The 21868-nt window shown below is 43.5% G+C and overlaps 1 pseudogene; it reads left to right on the top strand.

Moving 5' to 3' along the window:
* The first annotated feature begins 1578 nt into the window (after positions 1–1578).
* Positions 1579–3121, top strand: LOC121443644 (annotated as a pseudogene).
* The last annotated feature ends 18747 nt before the right edge of the window (positions 3122–21868 follow it).

Below are 21868 nucleotides of genomic sequence, written 5' to 3'. Positions count from 1 at the left end.
GTGTGTGTGTGTGTGTGTAGATGCAGGAAAAGTAAAAAGGGCCCATGCTGACTTTATCAGATCCAGAATTTTCAGGCTGTTTCACTCAGTGCACCCTTTGCTGTCAGGCTCCTTGAGGGTCAGGAGCTCCGCCACCTGCTACCACTCTGTAGCAATAAACACCCCTCCCCTCCACATCAAGCCCTGTTGCCGCATCTTATGACCAAGATAAAGCAATTCCTATATCAACCGCGAGTGACTGCGGCAGCTTCAGCCTGGAAGGAAGTAGCATAATTTCTCCCTGGATTAAATAGCCTTTTATTTAGCAGAGATGATGCCCCCAGGGCATGATTTGGAAGGCGCAATGAAACACAGCAATAGCCAAACCAATCAGCATAAAAAGTAAATGAGGACTTTCTGGATGAGAAGGTAAAGGAAGCTAGAGCGAGATGCAGGAAAATCCAGGGAAAAGCCACAGAGCCAAAGGCTGCCAGTCCCTGGGAGCAGCACAGGGTAGACACCTGCCTAGGACGTTCAAAGACAAAGGATGCTTATGTCCCCTGCTCAGGGGCTAACTGCAGGTGAAAGGTAACGGCCTGCTGTGGGAGTGTTCTGAGGAGAGTGAGGGAGAGTCTCTCTTCTAAACGTGAGGAACAGAATGGGGAGCATGCTGAGGAACCATGGGGTGGGTTGCTGACTTTTGGGGATTTGCAGAAATATTGGGAGGAGACTGTCAGCTAATTCCATTTGATTCTCTCGGGATGAGCTGAGCTCAGCTGATACCGGAATGACGGTTTCCTTCTGCGTGCACCGCTTTTGCCCACCTCTGCGGTGTGAGGCTAAGTCTGAGTCAGGGCACTTTTAGTTTTATTTGTTGCTGTCATCCCCCACCCGTGATGTTTCTCAGATCCACGCAAATCTTTGCAGGCAATGGACAGGAGGGAGGAACGGTGTGTGCAATTGACATGGTGAACCTATTGATCCTGGATAAAAATTTCAGATAGGTACCCAGCCAGGGAAAGTTCCGCGGATAGCCCAGCATTTGGGAAGCAGAGGCAGGAAAGAAAGTGGGGGAAGGAAAGGGAAAGAAAGGGAGATGGAGGCTGGAAGACGTTGGAACTATGTTCCAGCTTGCTGTGGTGGCAAACATCTGTAATAACAGCACTCAGGAAGCTGAGGCAGGAAGACCTTGAATTCCAGTTAAGCCCGGGGCACCAAAATGTGACCCTGGTACAAACAAGCAAACAGACAGACAGATAAACAAAATGTTAAGTTGGCAAGTGATCTTTTTTTCAGCAAGTGCAGCTTATCAATTCTCAACACTCCAAAGGTGATTTAAAACCAAATCTCCTTCTCCCCAGTTAAGACCCAACACAGACAGGGCAGTGTAAGAATACACACAACATTTTAAAGTTGTTAAATGCAGTCTTTACTTGGCAAGTCCAGTTTATAGAATGTCAACACTTCTAAGTTAACTTAAAATCAGATATTGTCGGTGCTGCGGGCTGGACCGTGTAGACTTGTTTTTTTTTTTTTTTTTTTTTTTTTTTCTGCTCTTTGGGCCATTAGTTTTTTTTTTTTTTCCTCCAGGAGGAAAAAATGGCTTCGGTTGCAATTGATCCACAACTGAGCATGGTGACCAGGGTAGACAACTTGCCCTTGGTGAGCTCAACCTATGACCTGAGTCAGGTTACGGGCGATAGCCAGAGTGCGTGACTCCATGTGTTCCGCACAGTGGGACTCGTCAGTGTCATGGTAGCCAATGCTTCTCTTCCACTCCACCCATGAGACATAGAGCTTATCCTGGGCACTCTGGATTTTCTGGTTGGCACTGTGCATGTTTTTCTTGGCGAATTCAATCAGATGAACAGTGGAATGAAGCCGAGACATGGTCTTCTGGCTTTTCTGTTTGGCATCTTTAACCCTGCTGAGAGCCTGCTGATAGGACCAGCATCCAAATTTGAGATCTGTGTGTGAGATGGCAGAGAAGGGTGTGAAGACCGTCACCTCTGTGACTGTGACAAGTGCGCTGCCCATCAAAGCTGGAGTCACAAATTGCTGTTGCCAATACCTACGCTTACAAGGGGCTAGACAGGACCGAGGAAAGACTGCCTATTCTCAATCAGCTGACAGCTGAGATTGTTGCCCATGCCAAAGGTGCTGTAACTGGGGCAAAAGATGCAGTGACAACTACTGTGACCGGGACCAGAGATTCTGTAGCCAGCACGATCACAGGGTGGTGGATAAGACCGAAGGAGCAGTGACTGGCAGCATGGAGAGGACCCAGTCTGTAGTCAATGGCGGCATCAACACAGTTTTGGGGAGTCGGATAGTGCAGCGGGGTAGAAAATGCACTTGTGAGCAGCGGGGTAGAAAATGCACTTGCCAAGTCAGAACTCCTGGTAGACCAGTACTGCCTCTCACTCAGGAAGAGCTAGAGACAGAAGCAAAAAAGGTGGAAGGGTTTGATATGGTTCAGAAGCCAAGTTACTATGTAAGATTGGGGTCCCTGTCCACTAAGCTCCGCTCCCGGGCCTATCAGCAGGCTCTCAGCAGGGTTAAAGATGCCAAACAGAAAAGCCAGAAGACCATGTCTCGGCTTCATTCCACTGTTCATCTGATTGAATTCGCCAAGAAAAACATGCACAGTGCCAACCAGAAAATCCAGAGTGCCCAGGATAAGATCCATGTCTCATGGGTGGAGTGGAAGAGAAGCATTGGCTACCATGACACTGACGAGTCCCACTGTGCGGAACACATGGAGTCACGCACTCTGGCTATCGCCCGTAACCTGACTCAGCAGCTCCAAACTACATGCCAGACTCTCCTGTCCAACGTCCAAGGGTTGCCACAGAATGTCTAAGATCAGGCCAACCACTTGGGGGTGATGGCAGGCGACATTTACTCAGTGTTCTGCAATGCTGCCTCCTTTAAGGAAGTGTCTGATGGCTTCCTCACTTCCAGTAAGGGGCAGCTGCAGAAAATTATAGAATCCTTAGATGATGTGATGGATGACCTTGTTAACAACACGCCTCTCAACTGGCTGGTAGGTCCCTTTTATCCTCAGTCTACTGAGCCTCAGAATGCAGAGGTGGACAAGACCGGCCAGAAGGTCCGGGAGTCTGAGCTTAAAACTCACTAAACCTGTCCTTGTTACCAGTGCATGATGTTAGCCAGGTGCTAGTTTGAAATTAACCCAATAGATGACTTTAGATTGGAAGAGGAGCTAGTTCAAACAAAGGTCCTCATTATGGTCATCAGTGGCTGAATTAAGAGCTCTAAAGATGCTGGCATTGCCACATGACTCCGCCCCCCCCCCCCCCCCCCCCCCCCGGCAGGTGGAATGTGTTAGGCACGTGAGAGAGCCTGGCCAGAACTTAAAAGCCCAGGTGTACTTCCACGTTCTTGTCTGTGGCCTTTGTGCTATTGGCTGTAAATATCTGTCTGTACTGAATAAAGATTCATTCATGAGGCTTAAAAAACAAACAAAGAAAAATGTCAGGTAGTGTCTCCCTCTGTTAAGCCTCGCATGCATAGACAGTGGGTGGAGTCTGGTTTCTTTCTCAGGCTTGGAATGGAGTAGGGAAAAAAGAGTTGAAACGGGGCAGGTACTTCTTACTAGATTGTCATTGTCTTAGATGGGTTTGTGGTCTATGGGTCTGACAGGTGTTTGGTGCAGGCCTCTCCATTAGGGCTACAGAGATTAGATGGCTGGCAATGTCCTTAGCTATTTTCCACTAAGGCCTTTTTGTCTCTCTAGAAAATCTGATTGGAAAGGAAAGACAATGAGCCTTAGAATTTCTTTGTTGTAGAACCCATTTCTGCCTGTGAAAAATACTATTTTTTTCTCTCTTGATAAACTATGGGAACATAGGTTGTCCAATTCATCAGCTCAGCCTACCTTTTAAAATGGGACTTAGACACGAGCCTCCATGCTCTCTAAACAGTAGTTGGTCACTGAACTTGAGATGAAGGGTAGACAGCACCCTCCCTGCCACGGGGGAAGCACTGGGCACAGCAGAGTTCTCTTCACGCCTGACAGACTGCAGCTCCTCTGAGTCCAAATGTCTATGTGTTCTGTATAAGTAAAAGCGTTAGAGATATCTCACCCATTCTTGTCTCCAACTGAAGTTTCTACACAGAAGAATGAAATCTTTTAGGTTGTAATATACACCGGCTTCATGCTTTAGCTGAAATTCCCTCAGAAGCCCTGTCACTCCTTAGAATGTGACTTTCGCCAGGGCAACCCCACCCCTCAGACACGAAGGTGTTAGTCTGCATTCCTATAGTGCTGTGGTGATATATTTTCTCTTTCACGGGAAGATTTCTTCCTAATGACAGTAAGTGGGTGCCAGGCTAAGTGGGAAGAAGGCTATTTGCTCTGTAAACTGTCCAGTGGGCTGTTGACATGAGGTGTTGTTGACCAGGTAGTAGCTGAGATCCTGGAGGCATCGAGATTAGTACCAGCAAATCAGTGTCCGAGCTGGGTTTTCAGTTTCCGTGAGCACGTGCACCCATTGGATGTATCGACACAGCCCAAAGCTAAGGGCAGATTGAGGATGACTTGTTTAATTTGATTGATTGAACTGCAAAACTGGGTCATTCACCATGTAAAATATCTAGACTGTAATAATCTGATATTGGCTGTCTACATTTACCAAACTAGATAATTAGCAAAATACCCTTTGACTTCATGATCTACAAACAAGAATTGTGGCTCATTCAAAGTCATGACTTTGGTGTTCCCATCTGTGCAGATGGTTTCAACCTTTGTTTCTACCTCAACTTTGACATTTTTTCTAAACGGGCAATAGTACTTTCCAACAGTCGTCAGGCAGCTCTAATAGACTCTCCCTCTTGCACTTCCCCTCCTGAGCATCTCATCCTGTAATTCTCATGATTCCATCCCAATCAGTTAGCTTCAAGATCTCCAGGTCAACTTTGACTACTCCCTCCTCTGCCCTTTCCCTCTGCAGACTGTCAGATAGCAAGTCGTATCAATTTTGATCTTAAAACGGCTTCTCCCTCCTTTTCATGTCATGCTATCCTATAACTTCATCAAAACCCAGCCTACCATCAGTACAGATACTGTGTGGTTGACCTTGGCATTCTAGCATTGCCTCATTCCAAACCTTCCTTTTCCTCTGCCTACAATCCCCTGGAGGATTCTCACTGGTGTAGAATTCCTCCTGCCAGTCTCAGGGTTGCAAGGCTTGTCTCTAACATGTCTTTCCCTTTGATCTCTGCTCACACCTTTTCATGTATCCTACCGAACCATCTAATCTTTGGGTATCGGCATTGACTCATTTTCTTCCTATACACACACTACTCCTCTGAGCAGCTCCACGCTCATCGCTTTAGTCTTTCCACTTCCCTCCAGGTCCGTCCTGTTTCCTCACAAGCCAGTTAGCTACCGCGTCCTCACAGCCTTCCTTTCAGGCTCTTGCCAGCAAGAATCTTTCTCCAATCTATGCTCCACTGTACCTTAGCGGGGACCCGTCTACTCTCTTTCCTCTAGACTGTAAATTCTTTTGGGACAGGATTTGTGCAGTCCTTTCTATATCCTACAAGCTCCATATAATTTATATATAATAGCTGTATTTTATTTGTCTGCTTCTCTTTTAAATTAATTTGTAAAGTTAGCATAAAATGTAAGGAGTTTCATTGTGGCATTTTCATGCATTTATGTCATTATACTTTGTTGTCATTTAGTCCACTTTCCTGTAGGAGCTGTTCTTAAAATAACTGTTGAATAAATGAATGCTGGTCAAAAATGCAGTCTTTCAGTGTGGTTGTTTCTTCTCCTCTTGTGTGGAATACAACTTCTTATTTGATTAGGTAAACTGATGTGATGAAAAAAATTCCTTCAAGAGCATGGAATGCACTCTTGTGGCTTTCTGTTCCCTGGTCTTTGCCAATGTTTGAGGCACTAATTATAAGGAGAAAGGGAAGTTCACTGCAGAGGAAATGACCATGAAAATTTTAGCTATAAATGGAAAATAATAGGTTTTCCAGGAAGGACGTTATGAAAGGCAATAGTCCTCTTGGGCAGTTTTGTTTTCAAGAGGAATCTTTTTTCAAAGTAACATCTTAGTTTTTTTTTTTCTTTTAAAGGAGAAACTGAACTTGTAGGAACATAGGATAATCAAATCATTGTGAAATCTGGCCAGACTTTTCCTGGAATTTTGTAGCCTGTTAGGTTTAATGCGATTAGACAGGAGAGGTAAAAATGCCCACTGCACTGGAGAGAAGGGCTGATAGTGACAGATTACAGGAGTGGCCATGTGCAGCAGACCACTGTGCCCTGCAGATGTAGAGCTGCTCTCACTTCTACCTTCCTGCCCAGAGCATGGGAGCACAAAGGCAAACCAAAGAAGGATATTCGATCACAAAGGAAAACACGGGAGGTGTCTGCAAACTCAAAGACAGTGGTAGGATTGTCTTCGGGCACATATCACAGGAATAAAATGAAATGAGCACTTGAAGATTTAGTGTCAACTTCATCTAGAGTTTGAAGTCATCAAAGTGTCCTATGCTGATATCTCCCTGAAAGATTTGAATTAGAGTCTTTCTGTCGAACAGTGTAATAGGTCATAGAGGGGCATGCACATAAAGAATGGATCTCAACATATTACTGTACCATATAACAGCTGCTAGATTAAATACTGTTAGGTTAAAGGCCAGACGTAGCTTAGATTGTTTTGAGACAGGGTTCCTCTATGTAGTCAAATATTCATAAGGTCCAAATATACCTCTGCCTAAGGGCAAGCACACGAACTCTATGCGTCATCACTTGCTTCAAGAAGAGCCACCTACCATTGTCTTTGGAGATAGGGTCATTCATGGGCCTAAAGCTCAACTATTAGATGAGGCTGACTTACCAGTGAGTCACAGGATTTGGTCTGTCTGTGCCTCCCCAGAGCTGGGATTACAAGTGAGCACCACTGCCATTTATAAAATATTCTTAAAAAATATTCTTTGACAATTTCATTTATGTATACAATGCACCTCGATTACATCATTGCCCAACTATTCCCACCAATTCTCCCCTAACCTCCCTATACATGCCCCTATCTCACCTCCACATCTTCTTACCTCCTCATCACTCTTTTGATACTTTCCTAAACCAGATTAGTGCTACCTGCATGAGCAAGGGCAACCTGCTAGCAGCTACACCCCTGAAGAAAAGTGATCCCCTGCCTCCCTCAGAAGTTATTGGTTGTGAATAGTTCCTCAGCTAGATGTGGAGCTTCATGAGACCTGTTAGATTTATGCTAGAATGTTGACTGGCTTGATTTTGGGCTGGTCTTACATAGCTAACCACAGAAGCTATGAGTTCATGAGTGTAATGGCCATGCCATGTCTAGAAGACAGCATTTCTGCCCATCCCCCACCTCTTATATTCTTTCTGGTCACTCTTCTGTGATATACCCAAAGCCTCAGAATGATTACCATAATCTGTGGGTATAAACATAAATATTTAGAAGGCAGCTTGACAACATTCCTGTTTAGCAAAGCAACAGTTGCTGGTTCTTTTCCCTCATCTCAAGGGCCTCTAACCTCCCTAGCCATGGTTTTGACCAGATTTAGAGTACCAGGCATCAATTCCCTCCCATGAATTTCAAGTCAAATCAGATAATAGTTGTGTTGCTTCCTTAATGCTCATGCCACTATTGCACCTGCGGATGCATTCTGCTTGCTTGGCAGGTCAGTATGGAGTGTGCATGGTTCACCACGACATAAGTCTCTGGTCATCTCTCTCCTTTAGTGGCCTACAGAGCACCTTGGGAACAATCGAAGCTAGTCAGTGCGGAAGAAGTTTTCAGGCCAGGTCCAGTCTTATTTCTCTTTGTGCTTAAAACCAGAGTACGTCGTGTCTTCAGCAATAGAACCTTACCGTCTAACTGTGATTGATGATCAAAGCAACAGCAGTAGCCTGTGTTGTTTTGAGATACCCTGGAACCCCAACAGCACAGACATTAAGGGCAACATTGAATAAATGGGACCTACTAAAACTGAGAAGCTTCTGTAAAGCAAAGGACACTGTCACCAAGACAAAAAGGCAACCTACTGACTGGGAGAAGATCTTCACCAACCCTGCAACAGACAAAGGTCTGATCTCCAAAATATATAAAGAACTCAGGAAACTAGACTTTAAAATGCTAATTAACCCAATTAAAAAATGGGGCACTGAACTGAATAGAGAATTCTCAGCAGAGGAAGTTCAAATGGCCAAAAGACATTTAAGGTCATGCTCAACCTCCTTAGCGATCAGGGAAATGCAAATCAAAACAACTTTGAGATATCATCTTACACCTGTCAGAATGGCTAAAATAAAAAACTCCAATGATAGCCTTTGCTGGAGAGGCTGTGGAGGAAGGGGTACCCTCATCCATTGCTGGTGGGAATGCAATCTTGTGCAACCACTTTGGAAATCGGTGTTTCGGTTTCTCAGGAAATTCGGGATCAACCTACCCCTGGACCCAGCAATACCACTCCTGGGAATATACCCAAGAGATGCCCTATCATATGACAAGAGCATTTGTTCAACTATGTTCATAGCAGTATTATTTGTAATAGCCAGAACCTGGAAACAACCTAGATGCCCTTCAATGGAAGAATGGATGAAGAAAGTGTGGAATATCTACACATTAGAGTACTACGCTGCGGTAAAAAACAATGACTTCTCAAATTTTGCATGCAAATGGATGGAAATAGAAAACACTATCCTGAGTGAGGTAACCCAGACCCAAAAAGATGAATATGGGATGTACTCACTCATAATTGGTTTCTAGCCATAAACAAGGGTCACGGAGTCTACAATTGGTGATCCCAAAGAAGCTAAGTAAGAAGGTGAACCAAAGGAAAAACATATAGTTGTCCTCTTGGCTATGGGAAGTAGACAAAATTGCCGGGGAGAAAATTGAGATCTTGGGGGTGGGGTGGGGTGGGGGTAAGGGGAGATGGGGAGAGAAAAGGGAGAAGGGGAGAATGGGGGGAACTTGGGGGAAAAGGAGGATTGGGATAAAGGAAGGTTAGATAGGGGAGCACGGAAGCACAATTCTTAGTTAAGGGAGCCACCTTAGGGCTGGCAAGAGACTTGAACCTAGAGTGGCTCCCAGATGCCCAAGCCGAGGTCCCCAGTTAGTTCCTTGGGCAGCTGAGGATAGGGAACCTGAAATGACCCTATCCTATAGCAATACTGACGAATATCTTGCATATCATCATAGAACCTTCATCTGGTGATGGATGGAGATAGAGACAGAGACCCACACTGGAGCACTGGACTGAGCTCCCGAGGTCCCAATGAGGAGCAGAAGGAGGGAGAACATGAGCAAAGAAGTCGGGACCACGAGGGGTGCACCCACCCACTGAGATAGTGGAGCTGATCTATTGGGAGCTCACCAAGGCCAGCTGGACTGTGACTGAAAAAGCATGGGATAAAACTGGACTCTCTGAACATGGCGAACAATGAGGGCTGATGAGAAGCCAAGGACAATGGCACGGGGTTTTGAACCTACGTAATGTGCTGGCTTTGTGGGAGCCTAGCCCGTTTGGATGTTTACCTTCCTAGGAATGGACGGAGAGGGGAAGACCTAGGACTTACCACAGGGCAGGGAACCCTGATTGCTCTTTGGACTGGAGAGGGAGGGGGAGAGGAGTGGGGGGAGGGGGAGAAGGGTGGGAGGAGGGGGAGAAGGGTGGGAGGAGGGGGAGGGAAATGGGAGGCTGGGAGGAGGTGGAAACTTGTTTTTTTTTTTTTCTCCTTTTCTCAATAAAAAAAAAAAAAAGAAAAAAAAAGAGAAACCCTGGAGCCTCACTGACCAAAAATTCATAGGAAGTATTCCATACCTAGTATTTTCAATTAGTAATCCATGTTTCTAGGAGAAGCATTTTCTACCCATACAGGGTACCTCTGTTAGAACTTCTTTTTCAAAATTACATTTAAAATAATCTTGAAAAGTAGTATGTTTCTATAAGACTTTCTCATATATTCTCAGTTTTGGTTAGCCCACCTCCTCCTCTTCCTTACTTCTTCTCTTTATCCCACCCTTGATTAAGCCTTTAGCCTCTATTATTTTCCACAATTTCACATCATGTGTGTTTCTAGGATCGCCTCATTCCTGAACGCCTTTCCCATCCCTTTGGATGTTGGACTCTTTCTAACTTCCTGACCTCTACAGACACTCCAAATTGAACATGCACATAAATGCGAACATTGAAGCTAGAATGCGCATATGAGAGACAACATGCAGTGTTTGTCTTTCTGGGCCCTCACCAGGCATTTTCACACAGTTTAGAGGATAGAATTCTTGTTCTCCTTCTTCTAGGGCAAACATGTTAATGACTGAACCACCTCCACAGCCTCATACTCCTTTGTGGGTGTGGTTTTTCAACACAGATGTTTCCCTGGGCCTAGGCCTTAAACTCTTTCCCCTCTACTCACTCATGTATCTATGACTCAAAGTCATCTGCTGATTGTTGATCCCAAAACATCCAACTTCAGCCCGATCTCCTTCCCAAACTACTGACTAGGACCTGCCTGCCCTCTCCTTTTGGACACTAACAGACATCTCTATGTCCAAAGTTCAGTTCCCAGTTCTTCTCCGTAAACCCACCTGTCCTATGGGATTCTCCAGGTCAGCAAAGAGCATCCAATCTTCTAACTGATCTGGTGAAAAATGACTGATGTGACAGATGTCATCTCTGCCCTTTCTTCATTCTCATTCCTGTTCGCCAGCTTTACCTTTGAACTGCATACAACTAACCACGTTTTACCCTTCCTTCCTTGGTTCCCACTCCTCTACTTGATCCTCTAACCTCTTTGTAGAGACTAGTTAACTTTTGGAAGGTGACTCAGGTCATTCCTTTCTCTCTTCCACTCTAATTCTCCCAGTGGCCCCCATCTCACTCCCATTTCTATGACTGAAAGTCATGTATAGACTGGTGACTCCAAGCCGTAACAGTTAAAGTCCTTGCGGTGGGCGCAGAAGAGCTCAGATTCTCTTTCCTTATCTGCTATCTCTCACTTCCTTCTGTCACACTGACTTCTTTGCTGCTCCTTTAAGCTCTAGGCATACTCTCATGTCAGGATCCTCCAGTGCTTTTTAACCTCAGAGTATACCACCCTTGTTATAAACATTGCTGCTTATTCCTAACACCAAGTTTTTGCTTGCTATATCCTTTCTGTTAAGCCTTACCTGAACCATCTTGTTAAAAGTCCAATCCTGTCCTGTCTCATTTATTTTATATTTCTCTGCAATGTTTATTACTAGCTGACACAGAATACATTTATTTTATTTACTTATTACTTTTCTGCACTACCAGAATCCAAGCCCACGGATGTAGTTATCATTTTCAATTTTGTTCACTCAGGTTGTACACTCAGTGCCTACCACAGTACCTGACTTTAACAGGGCACTCGGTTCTTATTTTTAAAAATAATTTAATGACTATTTGGAAAAAGAGAAGGCTGGCTTTCTCTGAGGCATGATGCTTTGACCTTTAGGGCACCTTGATCATTTTAGTTATAACGAATGTTCTTGGTGTTTGTTTTTCTCCAAGATATAAATACAATATGTCTTCATTCTTTACTAGATTCATTATTGCTGGTAGACACAATCAATAAAGATTATAAATTATATTATTATTGAAATGACTGAAGAAGTGAGCTATTTAAAGATACCTACATATGGCCGGGCGGTGGTGGCGCACGCCTTTAATCCCAGCACTCGGGAGGCAGAGACAGGCAGATCTCTGTGAGTTCGAGCCCAGCCTGGTCTACAAGAGCTAGTTCCAGGACAGGCTCCAAAACCACAGAGAAACCCTGTCTCGAAAAAACCAAAAAAAAAAAAAAAAGATACCTACATAGATTTTCAATAATTGTTTGCTTTTGTGTTAAATAAAAAAGAGTTGTGGGATTTCTTTCCAAAGATCCGAACATATGACAGTTCTCTAGTTTTCTTTCTGATGCTGTGATAAAAACCATGACCAAAGCAGCTTTGGGGAGGAAGGGCTTATTTGGCTTATAGTTATAGCCCATCACCAAGAGAAGCTAGGACAGGAGCTCAGGCAGGAACGCAGAGGCAGGAACTGAAGCAGAGACCATGGAGGAATGCTGCTCAATTGGCTTGTTCTCTTTGGCCTGCTCAGCCAACTTTTTAATAAAACACAGGACTACATGCCCAGGAGTGGCACCATCCACAGTGAGCTTCCACATTAATCATCAGTCAAGAAAATATGCTATAAACTTGCCCACAGGGCATTATAGTGGGGAGTATTTTCTCGGTTGAGGTTCCCTCTTCCAAAATGTCTCTAGCTGGTGTCATGTTGACTTGAACTGGCTAGCACAGTTCATGTACATGTTCACCCTTGAAGTAGCTCCTGAAGATTCATGCTGGGTAGTGTCTAATTCCTTCATCAAAAAGAAGCAATGGATGATTACTCTGACCTCTTTTTGACTTTCAATAATAATAATAATAGCTGTAACTTGGTGCTATTCTGTCAAATCATAACTGTCACTAATAAAGTATTTGTATATTGTTTTTGTTTAGATACCACATAGAAAGTGACATACCAAGTTGGTGATTTGTTCTGATGTCCATTAATATATCATGAAACTTGAAATAGTCGGAATTTCATAGGTACATCCTCTAACTAAGTACATAATGGAATGGGTTTGTTTGTTTGTTTGTTTGTTTTTCCCTTCTGTGTGACTATGTGGAGGAGCACAGCTCAGCTCTCCTTGTGAGAAGACTCACTGACGGAATGTAGCTGGGGGACAGCCTTGAGTGACTACAGACCTACGATAGGACTCCTGCTAAGGTGATGTTTCTTTTCTCTGGGCTGTTTCCAGTTAATGATTGACTATAGCTGAATTAACTAGGACCAGGTAGACTACTGACTTTTCTCACAGTCAGTCATGGCATAGGGTGTCCACACTGGCTTGGCTGAGAAATTCTTAGAGCTGCATTGCAGTCTAAAGCTTTTCCTTCCCAACTTCCTTCTTTACAGATGTTGCATGAATATTGCCATTTCACAGATTTGCATAGTGCCATCTCACAGATGTTGCATGCATAGTGCCATCTCACAGATGTTGCATGTGTATTGCCGTCTCACAGATGTTGCGTGTGTGTTGCCGTCTCACAGATGTTGCACTGTATTGTCATCTCACAGATGTTGCACTGTATTGTCATCTCACAGATGTTGCGTGCATGTTGCCAGCTCTCAGATGCTACATGAGTATTGCTCTCTTACAGATGTTGCATGTATATTGCCAGCTCTCAGATGTTGCACGAGTATTGCTGTCTCACAGATGTTGCATACTTACAGATGTTGCATGTGTATTGCTGTCTCACAGATGTTGCATACTTACAGATGTTGCATGTATATTGCCAGCTCTCAGATGTTGCATGTGTATTGCCGGTTCTCAGATGATGCATGCTTACAGATGTTGCATGTGTATTGCTGTCTCACAAATGTTGCATGTGTATTACTGTCTCACAGATGTTGCATGTGCATTGCCATCTGGAGTTCTCTTTGACTCTGTGCTCTTTGACACCTTATCCTTCATCGATGAGTTCCCCCCAAAATATATCTAGCATTTAATTCTGCTTCTCAGAAAATCTGAATTGTTGCCAGAGGTTCCAGCAGCAGCAGCAGCAGTCCAAGAAAGCATTCATGAGAAGGGATCCAGGGACTGGCTCGCTTATTGCCTTGTTGACAAGAAGAATTACATCCTGAAAGGAATATGGGACACAGATGCTCTGCGGCCCAATTGACAAAGAATTTACCTGTGATGACAAGTGGAAAATGTCTAGGTGGAGAATAATGTCTTTACCAATGTGATGATCCAGGTATTTGCAGGCTATGGGAATAATATCTATAAAAGCTGCAAGGTTGTCTGGTTATTACTAAATTGTTTGTACTGATGCTTGTGGGGGTGGAGGTGAGGAAAACTTCAATAAAAAAGCAACAAAAACGAAAGAACAACACTCAGCTTGTTAATAATCAGTGAAAAGCCTGTGAGAGACAGAAGCCCTCATCCTGCCCTCAGTACCCAACAGAAGGGTCCTCTTCTTGCCCTTAATACCTGATAGAGAGGTCCTCTACATGCCCTCAGTACCCAACAGAGATGTCCTTTTCCTGCCCTCAATACCCGATAGAGAGGTCCTATTCCTGCCCTCAGTACCTGATAGAGAGTTCCTCATCTTACTCTTGGTACCCGACAGAGAGGTCCTCATCCTGCCCTTAGTACCCAATGGAGAGAGGTCCTCATCTTGCCCTTGGTACCCAACGGAAAGGTCCTCATCCTCTGTAGTTGGAGGTAAGATAGAGATGGGAAGCAGCCTCAGTACAATAGGATTTCAGAGATTGGGGCACAAGTGAATGCTTAGCAAAGGCAGGTATGTTACACTTATTTCACTGACTGAGATTTGGGGTAGAATCATTTCCATGGATGTTCCTGAGGACTGTGTCTCTACTGGAATCTTCACAGTGAAGCAATGTGGGAAGGCATCTATGACCATGTGGTCCAGCAGTCATGACACAAATTACTGCATCTAGAAGGAATTGCTTTCATGCAGTTAGAAGCCAAAGGCTTCCATGAAGTGCTGGATTGGAAATTACACTGTAAAATAAACCAGAGAGTATGCCTCACTATGTCTCCAGGGAAGCAACCTTGAGTCAATGTACCCACCGGCCATCTTCCTCAATGACCCATTGGGGAAACCATGCTTCCCATTTTTGTGACTATGGGTTGGGGGTATATTTTTGCCAGAGGACACAATAAGTATCTGAATGAACTATGAGTTATTGTTTGTGATACTTTGAAGTCCTTGTGTTTAGAAAGTAGGCAGAAAAGAAGTCATCATCTTGGCAGGGACAGTGGTTCCATCAGAAGGAACCTAAGGCAACTGTGATGCAGTGGGGAAAACCAGAAACCTGTAAAACCAAATTTACCTAGGTCCCTCTTCACATTTGTTGCTTAGTTATGATCCCAAGCAAAACCCCACAGCCACTCTGGATGATGAGTGGTTACCAGCAGCTCAGATGACTCTGAGCAAGCTTGAATCATAGAATCAGGAAAGCCACCAATACCAGCCCATGTGCTTGCTGAAGGAGGAAGGCTAAAGTAAGGGTGGGGGAGGGACATGATGAGAGTAGCTGTAGTCTCAAGTTCAAATGCAACCCCACAGCTGTAGTTCTTTCTATTGTCCTGCCTTCCTCTATGTTCTGCACCCTGCTCCCCCCACCGAGAGAAAGACCTGGAAAAGGCCAGTTCAGCATAGAGAGCTGTGACAGTTTCATCTTTATCTGCACTGTTTGTTGCCACAGAATTTTATATCTGTATTATAATTGCTATCATCTTTCAACATTTTCTCAGAGTTCTTCTATCTACTTCAGCTATTTTTACTTCCCCCTATAACTTTTATAAACGTTGAAACACATTAAATTTTCAGAAGCATGTACAAATTATCAGGATGCTTAACTGCAGCTTCTGAAATTCAAGAGGTGGTTTGTGTAACTGTATGCATTGCAGAAAGTATAAATCCAAGCTTTAGAAGACTAAGTAAATAACCAAAAGCTAACATCATTCTTCAAAATAGTCGCTACTTATCTCTTATTGTCAGTGTTGACAGGTAAATGTGTAGGTGTGCAATGTCAGTAGTTAAAGCAGGGATTCTTGACCTGGGGGGCACAGATCCAATGTCCTGCATATCAGATATTTACATTATGATTCATAACAGTAGCAGAACTACGGTTATGAGGTAGCAATGAAACAATTTTATCGTTGAAGTCACCCCAACATGAGGAACTGTATTAAAGGGTTGCAGCATTAGGAAGGTTGAGAACTGCTGAGTTATTATATGCAAAACCGGAACCAGCTGGAACCTGGTGGAGTTTGTTACATAGGGTTGACAATTCATATTTATATAGGTTTCTCGAGGTTGGTTTTAAAAAATGAATCATTTGAGAGGCACTTAAAACTCTGGGTTAATTAAGGCAAGCATCATTTTTATCCTGCTAAATACTGAAGCTCACATAAGCTTGGTAATTTGTCTAAATCACAAACTACAAATGTTAGCTACAGTTGTTTTTTGAACCCTGGGTCATCTGATTCCAAAGTCTATTCCCTTCCCAATAATGTAAGTAGCTTCCTTCTGATAACTGATCTTGGTTGTCAGTTTGACTACATCTGCTATCAACTAAACTCAAGACTATGAAGGATTTTCTTGATTGGATCATTTGAGGTGGGAAGACCCACCCTTAATCGGGACTACACCTTCTGGTGGCAGTCCACATAAAAGGACAGAGAAGAAGGAAGCTTTTGCTTGTTGCCTGCTTGCCTTCACTCTCACTGACAAATTCACCTATACTGTTGCTAAGGTATTCCTTTGCTGGTATTAGAACCTACTTCTTCAGAAGTTCAGTGTAGGCTGAAGACCAGCTGAGAAATCCAGTCTGGTAGGCTGAACAACTACTGGATTCACTACAGGATTCTTGGCCTTTTCTTTGAGAGACAGATGTTGTTAGACTAGCCCCACCACAGCCTGTACACCACTCTAAGAAATGCCTTTTTAAATATGTGTTCAATCACATATTCTGTTCCTTTATAGAACCCTGACTAACACACTCATTTTCAGAGTCAGGCCCATGGTGTTTTTCAGATAAAACACTAGCAAAGTCAGGACAAGAAAGGCCAATTCTCGTATTTCTAATTGTCAATGATTGTCCATCCATTGAAAAAATTGCAGCATGTTTGTGGCCTTTCCTGGGGTAAGAAGCCTTCATTAGAGGCCCCATCATGTTGACATTCCCTATTTCAAAATATCCTTAATTATCTAAAAGATGGAAGCAAACAGCATTAATTTTCAAATCAAAATTCCAATGGAAAAAGAATAATTTCTCTACACCTCTGGGTTTATATTCTGTGATATGCAGCGGACCAGTGCTCAGACTCATGCTGTTTTTCTGAAGCCCCTTTATTTATTTTTCATTAATCTGCCTCCCTTGTGTGCCTGGCCCTCAGTAATCTGCTCATCTCTAGCATGATCTATACTATAATCCATCGTTTCTCTCTTCATGCATTTTAATGAAGCAGTTTTTGCCTCCTTTACATAACGGCTGTCCTGATTTCAAACTACAACCCAACCGTTTATTGTCACAGTGTTGAAAGCAAATCTTTAAAAGGGATACCTCAGAACAGGGTAGATACAGAGTTTTCACTCTTTTAATTTTTTTTTTTAAGAGGAGGCCTTTGTGAACTCAGTAGCAGTTTTATCATTTAATTTTCAGTAGATGCTGAGACTCGGAAATAAATATCCCTGAGATACCAGCCCAAGTGGGAAAAAATGCTGGCAGTCAGAGCCCTTTGTCCCCTTCTGGCCTCATCTGTTGACAGGATGCTTTGAATTGTGTACTCCCTGAACTGCTCTTGCAGGTTGGTTATGTAGACAAAGAATTAGAGAACAGCTGTGCAGGAGGTCCCTGCTCACCACTGCCATTTTGTGTCTGGCATTGTCATCCCCCTGTGTTTTCCTGGTCATTGTCCTGGTCTTGGACGCTTTGCCCCCACTCTGTTTACTAGTATCTGCACATCCAGGTCTGTGTGTATCTGGCTGCGGTCTGACCTTTGCTATCTGTGTGATATCTGACCACCACTGTGCTCTTGTCTAGGTATCCTAGACAATGTCCTTTTCCTGGCTATTCTTGGGAACCAGGCCACCTTGGCGTGTACCTGATTTTGCATCTTGCTGTGCCCTGCCCCTCTGTTGGACTTTTCAATCCCTGTCAGTCTTGTGGTAGATTTATCTTTTATTCATTTATTTATTCTCGCAATAATCAGTTATTAAATACTCATGCTTTCAGCTGACAGAAAGAAAAATAAGACAAATGTTCTTTCTAGGCAGAAATCATTGTCCAGAAGATGAAAAGACCTAAAAGGGAAACAGATAGGAATTTTGAAAGGCTCTTCCACACATTTGGGGGCTCTCACTAACAAAAATATTTGCAAGTATGGGTAGATGTTTAGGCAAGAGTTTTGGAAGCGGTCACTGCAGAGGTGGCCTTAATGCTTCATTAGTTTCTCTTGTGAGACCATGCATTTTTCAAGAAGGCCAAGTCATGGAATGAAAATATGAAGAGAATATTATGAAGGCATGAAGGAAAGGCAAGTGCATACACTTGGTATCAAGGATGACTTCCTGCAGGAAGTTGAACCTGATCCTCTTTAATATCTAAGTTCTGTTTAAGTAGTTGAAGGAGATAGGAAAGAAGACGGCATCAGGCAGAGTGTTTTGAACATAGAGTCCTCATATGGGCATCAAGCACAAAAGGAAGTCTTGGGTGCATTTTGTTTGAATAGAGGAGTCATAACAGAAAGGAGAGGTGATATTGGAGACAGAAATGGATGCCAAACAACTGGGGGGGTTGTATCACAATATGGAATTTAGATTTCATTTTGGATAAACCCCCTTGACGGAAAATATGTGTGTGTGGATTTCAGTCAGGAGATGCAGCAGTCACAGAAGCAGGGGATGGCAAGTTCTGAACTAAAGTCATTGCGGCAGGAATCAAAAGAAGAGAAGGAATGGAGGATGCAGGATTGAAGAAGACTGGAGAGTAAACTGGCTATCTACCTTGGGTATGTATATCAGAGAAACATTACATGTAGAAGAGGTGGGGAAGGGACTTGATCTGGGGGAAGAGTGTGTGCTTAGCTTTAAGAAAACTTAGCTTTCAGAAAAAAATGGCATCCAAGTCTGAAGTTAGGGAAGAGTCTAGCAGGAGGTAAACACTGAGAAAACATGGGCACCTAGGGAACAGGTGGGGGCAAAAGGAAGAGTCAGCTACCCAAGGAGGTGTGGGGAAAAGTATAGAAAGCCAGAAAGGGAACTTTGGAAGATGTCAGAACAAACCACAAGAGAGAGTGAAGGGGCTGCAGAGTCTGGTACCAACAGCCAAAGTCAAATATTGTAACATGCCTAAGGCTCCTGCAATAAAAAGATGGAAACATGTTAAGTTCATTGTAGTTTTCAGCAGGAAGCAAGCAGAGACCAGGATGAGAATATGTGGAAAGAATATGGGAACAAGGCTGTTTCCAGAGGTTGAGCAAGCAGGTATATGGCATGGGAGGGGCGTAGTATGAAGAGTTTTATTTATTTATTTATTTATTTATTTATTTATTTATTTATTTATTTATTTTTATTATTTATTTATTAAAGATTTCTGCCTCCTCCCCACCACTGCCTCCTATTTCCCTCCCCCTCCCCCGATCAAGTCCCCCTCCCTCATCAGCTCGAAGAGCAATCAGGGTTCCCTGACCTGTGGGAAGTCCAAGGACCACCCACTTCCATCCAGGTCTAGTAAGGTGAGCATCCAAATTGCCTAGGCTCCCACAAAGCCAGTACGTGCAGTAGGATCAAAAACCCATTGCCATTGTTCTTGAGTTCTCAGTAGTCCTCATTGTCCGCTATTTTCAGCAAGTCTGGTTTTATCCCATGCTTTTTCAGACCCAGGCCAGCTGCCTTAGTGGGTTCCCCATAGAACATCCCCATTGTCTCTGTGTGTGGGTGCACCCCTCGCAGTCCTGAGTTCCTTGCTCGTGCTCTCTCTCCTTCTGCTCCTGATTTGGACCTTGAGATTTCAGTCCGGTGCAGTATGAAGAGTTTTAAATGATGGAGATCAGAAAGGTAGCAAGCATTAGCTGTGGTGATTAGAATCTAGACCAGTGATTCTCAACCTTCCTAATGCCATGACTCTTTAATACAGGTCCTCACGTTGTGGTGATCCCCAACCATACAATTATTTTTCTTGCTTCTTCATGGCTTTAATTTTGTTACTGTTATAAATAATAATGTAAATATCTTTGTTTTTCATTGGTCTTGGGTGATCCCTGTGCAAGGGTTGTTTGACCCCTAAAGGAAGTCAGACCTGCAGGTTGAAAACCACTGATCTAGATGATTTAACAAAAAAGATGGGAGATAATTAAGAATTTTTATAATCTAGGAGATTAAATGTTCAGAAGATGGAATGGGAAGTGGATTTGAACAATATCGTAACCTCATGGTTTGGTTTGGGTCTTAAGTGTTCCCCAAGGCTCATATATTAAAGACTACTAGCCCGTGGTTCTTTGGCGAAGGTGATGGAAGCTTCAGGAGTTGAGGCTGAGAACTCTCTACCATAAGCCCAGTGAGATGAGACCAGGTGATATTGAACTGGAACATCTGAAATCGTGAGCCTTTCAAAAATTTCAACCACATTTTATTTATTTATTGTGCAGGTGTGTGCTTACACCCCGGCAGAGGTGCATACCTGTCAGAGAACAGCTTGTGGGAGTTGGCTATCTTCTTCCACCAGGTGGGGTTTCAGGGATCAAACTCGTGACATCAGGCTTGGAGGCAAGCACTCTTCCTCAATGACTTATTTTGCCGATCCACATTTTCTCCGTTTGGTTGATGATGTCACAGCTATCAGGAAATTGCCCAGTGCACATGGGCTCCCATTACTTTTTAACCTCCAGGATCTTCTGTTGCTTTTAGATCATTACGCCTGTCTCTCTAGAAGCTAACTAGTGCAGAGACCTAGCTCTCTGGGATTTTGATCTTGATGTATTTGATGATTGATGAAATTGAGTGATTGATTTATTAATGACCCAATGAAACATAAATGTTTTGTTCACCAGCAAAAAGCGGAGTGGTGTGTCGACTTAGGCTTCATGGAACGAGAGCGGGGGGAAAAGAACAAAGGTGGCAGCGGAATGGAATTACCCTTTTATCCCAGTGCCCAGTTCTCTTCCATGATTGTCAGCCCTTACTGACTTGCCCTGGCAGAGAGCTATTAGCTTCAAAGGGAATAGAATTATTTGTGAGTAGAAAAAGATCAGGAAGTGTCAGTGTGCCCTGGCTCCTGGAAACTCGTGATTTACGATATTATTAAAACCATAGTAACCATTCTAGAGGTAAAAAGATCAAGAGCTGTGTCCAGAGCTTGCTCCAAAGCCACGCAGCCATACTCCTATTTGTTAGCAGTCGAGGGCAGGAAAGGTGCGCACTGTCCGTAAATGTGAAGATGCTTTTCAGTCCAGAACACTCTCTGCTGATGCCGGCCATTACCATCCTTTTTGAGAAACCGTTCGTAGGAGTGTTTGCCCGAAGCCCTCACAGTGTACAAATGAAACAGCGGTAGTTCAGAGGTGATTCATTTTAGAACACGTGCCTTATTGCAGCAGGGACAAGCAACCCACATTATCTGCTCAGTGCCCACTTGACAGTGTTGCTGGGATAAAAAGTCACCCACCATCTCTCCTGCACAGCATCGTTGTGCTGAAGCGGCCTGTCCCTGAGCCACCACGAAACAAACTGCAAAGCGCTTTGCTGCCGAGGCTTCCCGACTGCTCCATGAGTGACAGACATCCAGTGGAAGCCCTGGGCATTGAAACCTAATAAGTATTGGTGTTAAAAAAACTTTCAGAAAAAAATGTAGAGCTCAATAAAAATCAATAAAAAAGAGAAAGAAAGAGAAAAATATTGCACTACACAATTGTAATCAGGGACCAATGAGTTGCATACAAATAAAAAAAAAACAGGAAAATTAAGATTCTTGGTGGGTAATACATATCATTTTTGCTTAGAGACATACCAAAATTAAAACACACACACACTCGCACGCACGCACGCATGCACGCACACACACGCGTTATATTGTCCAAATATATTTGTCAGGAATATGATTGCCTGTCGTGTTCCAATGGCAGAAATACATCTTGTTTTCAGGTAGTTCATGATCTGTGAAAGATCATGCAGATAAAGGCACAATAAATATTTGAAAAATAATAGCTACAAAGGCAAGAATAGTGGGAATTTTTGGAAAGAACATAAAAGGTGAT

This window comes from Microtus oregoni, unplaced genomic scaffold, assembly GCF_018167655.1.
Source record: "Microtus oregoni isolate MIOR12 unplaced genomic scaffold, Mior012 000110F_ref0000174, whole genome shotgun sequence".
Taxonomy (NCBI): Eukaryota; Metazoa; Chordata; class Mammalia; order Rodentia; family Cricetidae; genus Microtus; species Microtus oregoni.
Note: the sequence above shows the minus strand (reverse complement) of the source record. Positions and strands in the feature narration are given on the sequence as shown.